The 13,106-nt window shown below is 41.5% G+C and overlaps 1 protein-coding gene across 8 annotated transcripts in view; it reads right to left on the bottom strand.

Moving 5' to 3' along the window:
• RASGRP3 (RAS guanyl releasing protein 3) overlaps nt 1-13,106 on the bottom strand; it is a 105,480-nt gene that overhangs the window by 81,199 nt on the left and 11,175 nt on the right. Inside the window, exon 1 of one of the 8 annotated variants that reach the window (XM_081795205.1) lies at nt 7,076-7,094. The exons of 6 other annotated variants lie outside the window; for them this stretch is intronic. The gene's annotated coding sequence lies outside the window, so the exon portion shown is untranslated. Of the gene's footprint in view, nt 1-1,653; nt 1,822-7,075; nt 7,095-13,106 lie in introns of those variants that run through there. One more of the 8 variants, XM_081795204.1, reaches the window with a different exon arrangement.

Genomic DNA, 13,106 nt, shown 5'->3' with positions numbered 1-13,106 from the left:
ACAGAAAAATATTCAGCATAGATTAAGCGGAAAACACAAGGTATAAAACAGTTTATTCAGTATGACCTCATTTTTCTAAAAAAAACCATGTGAACATATGTAAAAGTCTGAAATGTTATACAGTGGACATTTGAACCACACAGGGGTGAGGGGTGCCGACCCCCCATGCAGTTGAAAATCCTTATTTAACTTTTGACTGCCCCAAACCTTATGACTAATAGACTTCTGTTGACTGGAAGCCTTTCTCATAACATAAACAGCCAGTTAACACATATTTTGCATTGTAGATGCATTATATACTGTATTCTTACCATAAAGTAAGCTAGAGAAAGGAAAATGCTATTAAGAAAATAATAAAGAAAATACATTTAGAGTGCTGTATTTATCGATAAAAATCCACATGCAAGTAGGTTCAAACCTGTGTTGTTCAAGGGTCAACTATATATCAAGTTTTTAATAGTGATTATCTTTGGGAACTGGGGTCAGTGTTTTCCAAGCCCTTTGCACTTATCACCTTTTTTCTACTGTTTCTGTTATAAATGTGTATCAGTTATTCATTTTTAATTTTTTTTAACATTTATTCATTATTTAGAGAGAGAGAGAGAGAGACAGCACGAGGGGGGAGGCTCAGAGAGAGAGGGAGACACAGAATCCGAAGCTGGTTCCAGGCTCTGAGCCATCAGCACAGAGCCTGACGTGGGGCTGGAACCCACGGAACCTGAGCTGAACTCGGACACTCAACTGACTAAGTCACCGAGGCACTCCCAGTTGTTCATTTTTAAACGACATCTTTTTTTTTTTTTTTTTAACGTTTATTTATTTTTGAGACAGGGAGAGACAGAGCATGAACAGGGGAGGGTCAGAGAGAGGGAGACACAGAATGTGAAGCAGTCTCCAGGCTCTGAGCTGTCAGCACAGAGCCCGACGCGGGGCTAGAACTCATGGACTGCAAGATCATGACCTGAGCCGAAGTCGGCCGCCCAACCGACTGAGCCACCCAGGCACCCCTAAATGACATCTTTTTTATATAAAGAGACATGCAATCATCCTTAAATGTTTTAATTATCTCCACAAAGAGGAGAAAGCCATTGTCAAGAAATGTGATCAAGAAAAAAGGACCAAGAGCAGCAAAGTCTCACCATCCATTAATAAAACTACACATATCTGCCCAACCGAGTCTCAATTCTCTACCCTTCTGGTCCTGGACCCAATATTCAATAGCAAATCACTGAAAGTAGTGGAACCACCAGGTTCAAAGGATGCGGGAAGAGGAAAGAAGTATGGTGTTGCTTGAGCAGCTGGATTCCGTCTCTCAGAGATGCCCTGATGGGCCTCTATGCCTACACGAGGCATTCCCTTAGGTAGAAATTCCTAAATGGTACCCATCCCATGTACACATGCTCAGAGAGCAGGAACCTCTTCTGCCAGCTGCCCCCTGCGGAAGCGGCCCATCTATCTGTCCGCCTTGTGCCAAATTCCAAACAAGCTGCTCCGAGTTGGGGACACACCACCTGCTGGTCAATTGAGGTACTAAGGCTATATTGTATCCCCACCCCCACCTCCATTTCCTTTCAGGGGACCGCGTACACAACATTACTTTCTTACTTCTCAAGTTTGGCAAATTCTACCCAGTCTTCTCTCTTAAATACATACATTTTTTGGATTCCTTCTCTCTTCTTTTTTCTTCTAACATCTGTCTAGGTATCATGGGGGGAATTTTCTCTCTCACTCTTGTTCTTCCCCTTTTCTTTCCCTTGAGCCAAAATAAATACCCAGGCACAATGAGTTATCATAAGAATTGTGTTCACTACATGCCTGTAACAAAGAGAAAGAAAATGTGGAAAAATCAAAGTGGAGAGTTTTAGTCTCTAAAGCCCTTGAACAAAGCAAATCATTGTCAACAAATGAACACATCTAGGGTCTATGTTCAAAGTGCATTGCATTTAAGACTCACCAAAATACACAACGAAACTCTCTACTCTCAAAGGTTATAATCTCTCTGGGAGAAAAGGGGAGTATGCAGAAAGCCATATAAAAGGAATAATAACGATCATATATCATAACAATTAGTATCTATTAATACTGTAACATTTTATACTAATGTAGTATTAATATATAACAAGCTAACATCTGTGCACAATACTCATTGAATTCTGACAACAAAGCTCTAAGGAGATGCTATTATCACCCCTGATGATGACCTTTAATGAGATTAACTAGCCTGCCCACAACCCGTGAGCAGCAGAGAAAGAAAGAGAGAGAAATGTGGATGTAAAAGAACCCAGGTCCATCTGACTCCAAACCCTCCACATTTAACACCACCTCCCACCCACCAAATGATTTAGGGGCCACAGAAATTTTCATAGACTGGCCCATCCTTCTCTAATTAAACCTGCTTACACTCATGTGCAATAGCCAAGTCAACTGTAATGCACTTTGGGGTCTAATTATTGGCATTACAACAGTAGTTGTAATTTATAGATTTACAAGGGAACCTTTTGAACACAAGCCATTCAGAAACTGGAGACCAGCTGCATAGAAATAAAAAGGAGATTGAAAAAAGGGGACAGCCTCCACCAGAAACTGCTCCCACAGCCCAGTCTCAGCACCCTGCCTCCCCTCTTCAGCATCTCTGGAGAAATCCCCAAATTTCTGGACAAACCAGCCCAGGTTAAAAATGGACTTCTACTTTTGGTCTCTTTCTTTTTCCTATATTTTATCTCTCTTCTCTCTCCCTTTTTGTAAAATTTCATTTGTGTTTTTAAAACCCTATTACATATTGGTAAAGTTGTGTTCACTTAATCTAATTAATTTAAATTTACCTTTACAGCAGATTTTTTTTTCCCCTCCATCGAATCACCTTCTTAAACTGGGCTAGCTTTCCAGCTGAAGCTGGATTCAGTAAACACAAGAAGGTTAGCACCCTCAACACAAATCACCTTACTTAGCATAATTGCTTCCATAACAAACTTTTCCAGTAGTTTTATTTCTAAACCCTGATTTGACACCAACTGGCATTCAGATTTGAGGATTGCACCCCCATCAACCACAGACTAGTGGTCAATCTGAATCTAAATCTTCCACAATGCCACTGCTGCTTCCAGGACTGCTTTACTTCTTGAAGAAGTTGCTTAGAGGAGAAAAACAATTTCCTAAGCCTGCCTCTGTGCATTTTTTCTGAGAATCATTTAGTGTATAGAAAATAATAGAAAGGCAGTTTCAGATTTATAATTTCCTTTCTATCCAAGTTTCAGCATCGTTGCTATTTCAAAGCAGAAAATACAAAGCTGATTCGGGGAAAATGAGACCAAAAAAAAAATTAAAATTTTTCTTCTCGAAATATGTGATAACGAAATACACGGTGCGGGCACAATTTGATCTTTGCAGGCATCAGAGGAAAAGCACAGTTAGGAGCTCCAAATCCTCTTTTTCTCATTTGTGAACTCGAGGCACCCCCTTGCCTCCCTCTCCCCATCCTCCACTGAGTCTGCTGAACTGTACTGGGTTCATACCAAAGCCCACGAGCCTTGGCTGGAAGATGATGCTCAGTGTATGAAGGAAGGAATTGCTACACCATGGTTGTAATTATAAAACAGCCATATTATTTTGATACTAAATCCATCCGCTAACGTTGTGCGTGCGGGCCTCCAACGTTTTGAAAGTTCAGGTTATGCCACTTCACTTTTACAAAAGAGCTACATTAGCACCTCCTTTTGCTTACCAACAGAAATCCAAAAAAAGTGAGAAGCGAAAATGGTGTTCAGCATTTGGCACATTGCCTTTACAGAGGCAGCGCAGCGCGTAAGATTGCACTGCCCAGCTCCTTCCCCGGGAGCTGCCTCCAGCATCTCAGTATCAAGCCGCTGCCGCAGTTTTGAACTGCCTCCGTGAGCCTCTGTTTTTTTCTCGATTTATTTTGTGCATCCATTAGTAAGATGTGGTATCAGAAAAGCCTAAGAGAGGTTATTTTTGGAGTGTGGGAACGTTGGAAAAGTTTTCCATATACGTTAGTGGTAAGCGCTTCATTGCTTTACGCCATTTTTGGCTTACAAAAGGTTTCATAGGAATGCTCTCCTTTTGAATAGCTGGGGAAACCTATAATTCTAAACAATGTCAGTGTTCTATGTAATCGCTTCCGCTCTTCGCTTTATCACATTATCCAAACCCAGCTAGCTAACTGCAAGTCCTGTTTTCCAGTCCTTTGTGCCAAACTACTTGCTCACGTTTTAATCCAACCATCACCACTTCTAGGTTATAAATCTGTGAGGACTGAGCTTCTAACCTCATTTCCATATCCTTTCCTAAAGTTTCATTCCTTTTATCACATGCTCCACTAAACATCGCCATGATTTTCTTACACTGTGTTTGCTCAAACTCTTGGCTGCAGTCTTGGGGTTACTCACACCCTTTGTGTATAGAAAGCCTTTGGATAAGATGTTCTTCATCATGACTGCCTGGGAGCACACAAGGCGACCACAGACAGAGCAGGAACCCACTGAGTAATGAGAATCTAATATTACTGCAACCAGATTTTCTCATTTGTAGATCAGAGGGGGTAAACTAAGAAAGCACTCTAAGAAGCACATAAAAAAAAGTGGTATGAAAATTTCCAGTTTTCCTTCATGTTTTAATTAAACAGGAAGTTTTTGTTCTCAGGGCTCATCTTTGTGATTGCCACTCTTATTAGTGAAAAGCAATAGACCAAAAACGCTGTACTAAAACTCTAATTGAGAGGCAGGTGAAGGGGAGAGGTCAGAACTGAGAGGTGGGTGTTGCTTCTTTATAACTATAGGAAGTAAGAACTCTGGAAAACTTCTTGGCTCCTGGAGATAAACACATGGGAGGGCGCAGTCAAATGCAGGGGAGCTCAAGCTAAAACAGCTGAAAAATACCAGCCTACATGATGATGCTTTGATAGGTATTTGAATGCCTATAAATTCTTCTTCAATTTCTATTCTAATGGTCAGAATAACTGCATTATCACATAGAAGAATAGTCTTGTTTCCTTTTGCAAAATTGGAAGAGCAAGACTCCTATGTTTCTTTTTTACTTTCCAAAATATTTAAGTTTAGAAAGAAATTTGCTCATTGTACCAAATCAAATGATATAGAGATAGACATAAAGAAAATTTTAGTAACCTCTCTCTCCTATCCACTCCCATCTTGCCAAGATAATACACACCTACAAAAAATGTATTGCTACATACATAGATGTATGGGGTTCTATTCTTTCCATTAAAAAAAGAATCTGTATTTGATTTTTCCCCTTAATGTATCATGAACACATATATTGGCTCCAAGGTCAATAATATAATTTAATTTGTACTCTTCAATAGCTGCATACTTCTCCACAGTGTATATCATACTTTATTCACCCTATTAATGAACATTCTAGATGCTCCCAGTTCTGTGCTTCTCTAAGCAATGTTGCACTAAACATCCTTGCATGTTTACCTTTAGCTTCTAGTGCTTTTAATTCCAAAGTATAGATATCCAAAACTGGGATTATTGGGTTTGGAAAATTACTCATTTTACTATACATTTTCAGTCATTTTCCCAAAACTGACCTAAAATCAATACAAAGGTCTATGGCCTTAAGAAGGCCTTAAAATAGACCTGATAAATGTCAACTTAGAGGATCAAGATTTTTATATTAAAAGCACTAAAAATTTCTCTCAGAATTATATTCCACCAGGTATATTAACTAAATTATTTATTTTGAAGATGCTTCCTTTTCACGAATAATACTATTTTTTAAAACCAAAAATGTCTTGGGGAGCCTGGGTGGCTCAGTCAGTTAAGCATCAGACTTCAGCTTAGGTCATGATCTCGTGATCCGTGGGTTCGAGCCCTGCATCGGGCTCTGTGCTGACAGCTCGGAGCCTAGAGCCTGCTTCAGGTTCTGTGTCTCCCTCTCTCTAAGCCCCTCCCTTGCTCAAGTTCTGCCTCTCTCTCTCTCTCTCTCTCTCTCTCTCTCTCTCAAAAATAAATAAAACTTAAAAAAATTTTAAACCAAAATTGTCTTAAATCAACTAAAATGGGTCAAAGTTAAAAGTTAGAGCCTAGTCCTTATTGTCTTCACACACCAAAAATTCCATAAACTCTAAAGGCCATTCCAGTTGTAGAATCAACTACTGATTAATTAAAAATATATGAGCAGGGCTCCTAGGTGGCTCAGTCCGTTAAACGTCCGACTTCGGCTCAGGTCATGATCTCATGGTTCATGAGTTCAAGCCCCGCGTCGGGCTCTGGGCTGACAGCTCGCAGCCTGGAGCCTGCTTTGGATTCTGTGTCTCCCTCTCTCTCTGCCCCTCTTCCTTTCTTTCTCTCTCTCTCTCTCTCTCTCTCTCAAAAATAAATAAACATTAAAAAATACATGAGCAAATGTGAATAAGTTATGAAGAACAAAAATGTTCACATTGGACCAAAAATATTTCAGTCTACTTTCAAAGAATGCGATGGTGCTAGTGTGAAAGAGGATCAGTCAAAACCTCACTCGTTTCTGTTTTATTCTCTGGACTGTGGCCTGAGTAAGCGAAGAGCCAGCTCTTCCCTACGGCTCCACCGTGAGACAGGAATAGGGCCCACAGTCCACACACAAGGATAGGAGTGCCCACGGTCTACAGCCACACTCCTCCCGGCGGAAGTTGGTTTTCTAAAACCAACTAAAACCTTCAAAATTATGTGGTTTTGTCATGTCATTTGATTTGGGACTTGAGAGTGAGAAGTTGAACTATATTTTTCTACGTTCCTAATAACAGCACATGTACTCCACATTATAGTTAACGAGTATCGCCATACCATCCAACACACTCTAAGACACAAGCAACCAAGCATAGAGTTCCCTGCCTTAAGAAAAGAAAAAATAAGTTATAATCAACATAAATTCAGGGAATTTGTTCACATTACCAAAGCATTCTTTATTTTAGAAAGCCACTCACTGCAGGATTACAAGAAATGTGTGCACTCTTGCTGCATTAAAAATGGCATTCAACCAACCTAAACTCAACTCATATTATTCAAGAGCACATTTATTAAGTAAAATAAACATGAGTCCAATTTTGGACCTCACTTACTGGCCCAGATGGTGTGTGTCCTTTCCTTCGGAACAAAAAAGTGGGCAAGCAATTCCTAGCTGCCTGTGATGGACAGGCTATTTCACAACTCCCCCCCCCCCCCAAAAAAGGGCTTAAAGCAACCTGCTAAAAATAGCCCCTCAGCTCTCACATTAGTGTCCTCAGCTGAAGGGCCAGGTGAAAATATAAATTGCTTGAAATACGTCCTGCATTCTAATTCCATAGAACTACCATTAGCTGAAAATCCCTGCTAATCCTTCTGACAATTCCAACATTAATAACGTTTTTCTTTTTTGACCATTTTTCCAAACTAGTAGGAGAAGCAGTGAGTTGAGGGTTGAGGATGTTGACACATTGGAGCCCTGGGAAATCAGGGCTCTCATGCCCTTATCAGCCACTCACCAGCTGAGTAAGCTTAACCCTTTAAGCATAAAATTCCTCAATTGTGAAAAGGAAATGATAATACCCAAGTCGAAAAATGGCTATATGAGCTGGGAATAATGCACTGTATTTCAGGATTTTATCCTATAAAAATATTCAACAAGTGCACAAAGACATATGTTAAGACAAACTCCATGAGACACATGTAATCACAACAAAAAAAAAAAAGAAAAAAAATAGCCTAAAAGTAAAGAGAGGTTAATAAAAACAATCACAATGCCATTAATTCAATGCTACATATGTCATACGGCCGTGAAAAAGATGAGATGGGCAGATGGTGTGGTAGTAAGAAGTGAAAAAAGCAAGCTGCAGAAAGCACTGTGCATAAATGATTATTATTTTAAGCCCCCAAACCCCTCCACTATGTATTTAGCTCCATTTTTACCACAATCATATATGCTTTCAATAGAAAACATCTGCAGTGACAAGTAATAAACGTATATCCACTCTGAAGAAAACAAAGGGTTTCAAGAATTGCCAGTCTTTCCTTTGTTACACTATCCATTTTTGACAAGCACATTTATTTACAATAAACCTGTACTGTTTTTATAATTAAAAATTAAAGGCAATAAAGAAAGCAATGAGAAGTAATTACTGTAAAGCACTTGGCACAACGCCCAGTGGGCTTTGAGGAACGGTAATTATCACAGTTACTTCTGTCCAGAAGCCACAGAACTTTTAAGCAAAACAAAGCCCCTGAAAACTAGCAGACGTTGGTAACATGCAGCCTGTTAAGCTCAAGTGTGAACTGAATCTATTTTTTAAGAGGCTACGCATGATCTTGGTGGTGGTGATGGCTTCACGGGTGTATGCACGTGTCAAGACATCAAACTGTATACTTGTGACACGCACCTTTTATTCTATGTCAATTATCCCTTGACAAAACTGCTTAAAAGAGAAAAACTGCGGAGCTAAAATTTTCCTCAGTGATAAGACGGCAGATGGGAGAATGCGATCAAAACGAAAGGTTTGCAAGATCTATGCGCTATGCAGAAGATGTCAATATGGAGAGCTTAACTTTAGACTCTGTTACATCAAATAATGTCTTTTACGTGCACCCAGTTACAAGAACAGACACAGAGGACCTAACTTCCAAAGCCCTAGAGGAGAGAAACTGGAATATGGAAAACTTGAAAGATCCAAAAGAAGCAGGAGAGGAGAGAAAAAGAGCGGTAAACAGGGAATAAAAAACAGCATTATTAATTCCTCAATAACCACAACCAGTATAGACTGTCTGGACTCACCGTTAAAATGCAAAGACTATTATTAAATAACAAGCAAAAGGATGGATCCGTTTTTAATTAGTTCAGCTTCACAGGTGTAGGGAGGGAGGGTGTGTGTGTGTGTGTGTGTGTGTGTGTGTGTAGAGAAAGCAGGATCAGATAGCTTCCTTCAACTCAATCTCTTTTAACTGCTTTTCTGAAGCCTTGAAATTAATGGGAGGAAAGTTCTTTACACCAAAAATAACAAAGAGAACTGACTTGGTTGGGAGGGGAGAGGGTGGGGGAGGTGTAAGGGACGCAGAGAGGACTGACAAATACAGAGTGTTTCCCCACCATAACCTCACCAGAGGGTGAATAAAACGCACAGGGAGCTGTCTAGCTGACACCAGATGGGGCCACCCTTCCAGCCTACATGCTCCCCTCTGGCCAGCGTGGAGCACACATCCGGGACATCTAACTCCTCTTCTCGAGAGGTCTGAAGGTAAAGAGGCCGTCCCTGCCTGGAGGAGTTAGCACTCTTCTGAGAAATGCGGACTAAACATAGCCAGGCCAGACGGGACAATTCATCCATTCTTTCATGGAATCTGCAAAACTGAGTAGATGGTTCTAATCAATCTTATCTGGAAAACAAATGGAAAATTCTTCCCAGAAGTTAATTCTTTAGTCTTATTCCAAAAGGAGGCCATGTGGCTCCTCTGGCTGTGTGCGCTTAGAAGCGCCCTCCAAGCCTCTACTGGTTTGACACGGGTTGGGGTTGCTGTGCAGGCAGTCGTGGGGGAGACCCTAGGTGACTAGGGGACAATCAGTCATACAGTCCCCTGGCTGTGAATGGCACCTCCACATGTCCTCCCCTGCCCAGTTATCCAGGAATCTGTGATTTGGGCCTGATCACTGGGGTGCTAACATACAAACCCAATCAGACTAAGAAGCAAAAGACAGGATTTCTGCTACCAGCTCTGCTCAATCTAGTTGAGGGATAGTGAGTGAGTCGGCCACATTACCATAAGGAGTCCACCATAACCATCAATAAAGTAGGAATGACAATATCCATCTCACAGGTTTTTCTGGAAAGCTAATGAAATGAAGTACTTTGAAACTCCATAATATATTGTAGAAATGCAAAGTGTACTCATTTCTTACACTGGTAAGACAGCTTTAAGCCTTCATAGGACCTTTGCTTCCATCATAGCATTGCCTACAGGGGAGGCTGAGGAGTTTCAGCTGACATCTCCAGTGATGTCTGCCTACATGCCCACTCTCAAGGGCAAGCTCATCTGCCCCTCCCACCTTGAGAAACTCTTTGGTATTTGGGGCAAAGTTCATTGTCCAGGGATAGGCATGTGATCCAAACTGTAGTCTTAGTACCTCTCTTGCTTTGGCCACATTCGAGTGTTTCAGGGGTGAACATCTGATTCAGGCAGATGATTCCCTAACCTATGAGTCACTTCCCCATGCTTTTCAGACATGGAGCCAGAACATCTTTTTTCTGTCGCTAAGTCTTAGGATACAAAACCTAGAACTTATTAGCAATCACATTTTCTGTTCTGCCCATAACATTCTAGGATCTAAGTGGGAGTAGAAATCTGGTGTCAAACTTCAATTAACCTCTAGTTACTAAAAAAATTTTAAGCATTTATTTTTGAGAGAGAGAGGGCAAGCACAGAAAGGGCAGAGAGAGAGGAGGACAGAGGATCCAAAGCAGGCTCAGTGCTGACAGCAGAGAACCCCATGCGGGGCTCGAACCCACAAACCGTGAGATCATGACTGGAGCCGAAGTCTGACCAGAGCCAAAGTCGGACACTTAACTGACTGAGCCACCCAGGTACCCCTCTAGTTTTAAATATAAAATCCATGCTTTAGCTGGACCCCATCCAAAGACCAGGGTCCCCAGTCTACACACCCCATGTTTTAACTTCTTGAGAGAAAAAAACCTCCAGAGTCCTGCTACACCAAGGGAGGGGGCAACTCCCAACTATGTAAAGTAAGGGAAGGGATCTGGGAATCTGCTTATTAGGAAGACTTTCAACCAGTCTTCCTGATGTTAGCCTCATCTTCACCTACAGTTTCAGGGGAATTCCTGGGTTCTCCAGGGCAAACTGGATTGATTTTCTGATTTCTATTGTTGAGTTACTAGTCAGCTATTTTCCACCTTTCAAAATATTGTCACTGTGCATTTGTGACTTAAAAAAAAAAACCCACTGATCTCATTTGAATGGGATCTCAGACTTAAAGTTTTGTGTTACACCCTTCTTTAGCCAAAAACTCAGGGTCTTTATAATACACTCATCACTCTATAATATGCAACCCTCTTTGGTGGTCCCTGGGGGCCAGGCCCACCCCAGGCTCTCTACCTTGGCCACCCTTCCCAGTCTTATGCTCCAGATTTCAAAACTATTCTTCTTCCCAGGCAACTTCCTTAATTCACAGGATTATTTATACAACCCAACTTAGAAAAGTACGATAACCCAAGTTTATGTCAAGGTATCACAGGGGGTTGACTTGATCCTATTTGGAATAGTTGCAGTTTTCAAAAAGTGACTTATGTTCTTTGTACGTGTGTGATTTCAAAACTCATGTATGTTCACCACAAACAATTTGCAAAGTACAGAAAAGCACAAAGAAGAAAAATAAGATCGACTGTCATCACACCATTCTTAAACTTCCTTTTCATGTACATGTATGATAACCTGCAGAAAGATGGTATCCAGTGACCCTCCTATGACTTATACCTCATGGAATTTATAATTAAATTGATGAGAGGAGAAACTCCTGGAAAATTAACTAGGGAGGCATAAAATGACTGAAAAAATGAAATATCCCAAATATACCAAACATCCTGTGATTCAATATATTAGATAGACAGTGTGTTATAGCATTTCTGAAGAGGTCAAGGTCCCTGAAGACTGCTGATGGCTTTGTCAAAAATGGCAGATGGGTACCACATCTGGAAGCCTGCAGGATTTGGATTGAGAGAAAAAAGGGGATGTGGTGGAACCTGAGCTGCCTAGATCAGCACAGGGAAATCTGCAGAGAGGGAAAACACACGACATGTTTAGGCAAAGTTAGGAGACACATTATTGGTTAGGACCTGGCAGAGAGAAGTAAAATAATAAAATAAAATGCTCTATTACATCCGAAGGCCAGATGTGTAAGAGATGGTTTACATAGCACAAGCCTCTCTTCTGAAAACTGTCCCTGTCCTCAGGACTACTACCGTGCCTCCTCTCTCAAGGTCATAAATGACCAGACAAGGAACTGATACACCTGAAGCAGGTTTAGGTCACTCTGATTATTAGATTCTTTCTCAAGAGAATTGGGAATTCAAAGCAGGAGATCTATCCATTTCTATCGGTGCTTGAACAAAAAGGACCTTCAAACTGAGGAGGTGATGGACATCCTCCTTCCTCCTGTGCTCAGTGAGACAGGAAAAGCAAGGGGGCCAGGAGAGCAGAGCCTCTGAGGAATGGCAAAACCCATCAAGTTCCAGCAGTCACGGCCTCAGGCCCTGATCACCTGGTTTCTGGAGGGAGGTCCTTGCCGTTCTCAACTTCACTTCTGGTGCTTCCAGGACATATTTTTCTTAAAACCAGTATAGCTACGTTGAGTGAATTTCCATTCACTGAAGCTTGTCTAAGACCACAGGCAGTTTGCAGGCTTCTGTCAGGAATTTAGCTAAGTTACTCCACGGTGTTGCTGCCTCAGCATCCATTTTGTTTGGCCAAGTGGCCTGCGGACCTTACACAGGCACTAGCCCCTCATGTGAGGGGATAATATCCTGCAGAGTCACAGGTACATGTAAGTTCCTAACAGGACTTCCCTAATGACCCTTGTAATAAACAGTCCCCCCAGCCTCCCAGGGCCTTCCTTCGTGCTACCCTTAGGTAAGACCCCGGTGGAGCTTACCAAACTCTTTTCAGTTTGAATCGACCAATCTGGCCATAGCCCAGGAACCCCAAAGCATTCCACTCACAGACTCTAATAAAGGCATGTGCCCTCGTCCTGTACCTGTACCCTACCTTGACCTCCCCGTGTAGACCCTCAAGGTATTCAGAGTGCCTTCTCCAGGACCTGTGAGTAGTAAATCTATTTCAGTTTCTGGTATGGACTTCTGTTTTGTTCACCATCCAGCAACAGGGGTCTACTTAACAATTGTTAACAAAGTCCTAACACTCTCCAAGACAGAGTATTCTCCCAGGAGTATGGAGAGGTGGGTGTGAGGGAAGGGGAGAGCCTGAGGGAAGGAAATCAGCTGGATGGCTGCTCAGAGTCCTTGATTGAGGTAAAAACAAACAAACAAACAAACAAACAAGAATGGAAGCAGTAGTGACAGGAAGGGAGGAATGGAATATGAGACACATTTAACAGGA

The sequence above is a fragment of the Panthera onca genome, chromosome A3 (assembly GCF_046562875.1).
Source record: "Panthera onca isolate mPanOnc1 chromosome A3, mPanOnc1 haplotype 2, whole genome shotgun sequence".
NCBI classification, from domain to species: domain Eukaryota; kingdom Metazoa; phylum Chordata; class Mammalia; order Carnivora; family Felidae; genus Panthera; species Panthera onca.
The sequence above is the reverse complement of the archived record's forward strand: the minus strand, read 5'-3'. Positions and strand labels throughout refer to the sequence as shown.